Source organism: Sinocyclocheilus grahami, unplaced genomic scaffold (genome assembly GCF_001515645.1).
Source record: "Sinocyclocheilus grahami isolate Dianchi unplaced genomic scaffold, SAMN03320097.WGS_v1.1 scaffold4077.1, whole genome shotgun sequence".
NCBI classification, from domain to species: domain Eukaryota; kingdom Metazoa; phylum Chordata; class Actinopteri; order Cypriniformes; family Cyprinidae; genus Sinocyclocheilus; species Sinocyclocheilus grahami.
In genome coordinates this window covers 10,189-11,764 of record NW_015509083.1, presented here as the reverse complement: position 1 = coordinate 11,764, position 1,576 = coordinate 10,189, and positions in this window count along the sequence as shown.

Sequence of the window (1,576 nt, the reverse complement as noted above, 5' to 3'; positions counted from 1 at the left end):
CCCCACTGAGAAAAAAAAAGTCAATGGCTACCAGCAACTGTTAGGTTCTTCAAAATATCATCTTTTGTGTTCACCATAAGAAAGAAATAATACAAGTTTGGAACAAACTTGAGGGTAAATGCTTTAAAATTGTAAATTTTTGGGTGTACTATCTCTTTAACCATAGTCTGTGAAATGTAAGACTGAGTTTCTAACTGTACTTTCAAGTGCCTGAAAATGTCTCACAAATCTTATTAAGCTAGAGTCTATCATGTAAATCTGTACACTTCTCCACCATGACATCTCTCGCATCCCCCAGGGAAGGAAAAAGACATTGTGTTCAGCCTGTTTCCGTTAATTAAAATATATGAGCATACTCACCATAGACAGTAACGTTGAATCTCTTTATTGTTATTTGGCGACTGATGATCTGAAGTCTATAAAGTCCAAACTGTGCAATACTGATGTTTGTGATGGTAAGAGATCCAGTTTGGCTGTCCACAAGGAGTTTGTCTCTTAATTTCCCTTCTTACATAAAGCTCAGGTTGGCCATTTTTATGATTTCTATTATGAGAGTGTGAGGTTCATAATTCCACAATAATATGTGATCCTGCATATTGGATAATCCAGTGTTTAGAGTGACAGAATCTCCCTCCACCACTGATACCGACTTCACGCCTTCTGTACGCACCTAAAACAAAACATTTGACTAAAAAGACTTTCATTAAAAATCTACTTTATTTTTCTTAGTATGTTAGTCTGTTCTATATACCCACATTATTTTGTTTTTAATTAATAAAACACAGGGCAAACAATCGCGTGAGACGCACATATAAAGGAAATACAACCTACCATCTGAGATCAATATACACAGCCAAAAGACATTCCGAGACAGCCTATTCTTCACAATTGAGTCGCAACTCGATTCAACTGCGCGCTATAAAACTCCAGTCAGTTTGGTATGGGAAGACATCACGTGCAAAAGACACTCCCTATGCACCTGTCATGTTTAACGAGCAATTTATGGCCAATGACGCTTATAATTTTTATGCTGGTACCAAATCACAAGTAATGTAGCCCAAAATCCCCTCAAACTGGAGTTGAAGAACGCTCATAGATAATTGCGGAGCCTCCTGTTTTGCAACCAGTCCTACAGAAACAAGAGAATATGCGATGCTATACCAGCAAAGCGAGAATAAAGATCATCGAGTATTTCACAAACAGCCAACAAAGCTAAGTCTAGCTTAAAAATAAAAATTGTGATTGTAAATGATGATATGCGTAAACAGTAGGCTATTTAAAAATGGGAATGAAATAATTTAGTCATTCAACGATTTTCAAATATTATTTGTAAAAAAGTAATGTCCATAGATGATCAGACATGACATTACAGTGCCATTAGAAACAGTGTGCAGATGGACTTTAATTTTGCTCATTCTTCTTGCATGATCCCAGTCTAACTTAAGGGGAGCAAGGGAAGCCAAAGAGACAGTTAAAGTGTATGTTAAAGATGACAAAGTATACTGCAAACAGTGATTTATAACCAGTCCTAAATCACATATCTAATATCAGGTAATACAAGAAAAACCAGGCTGGG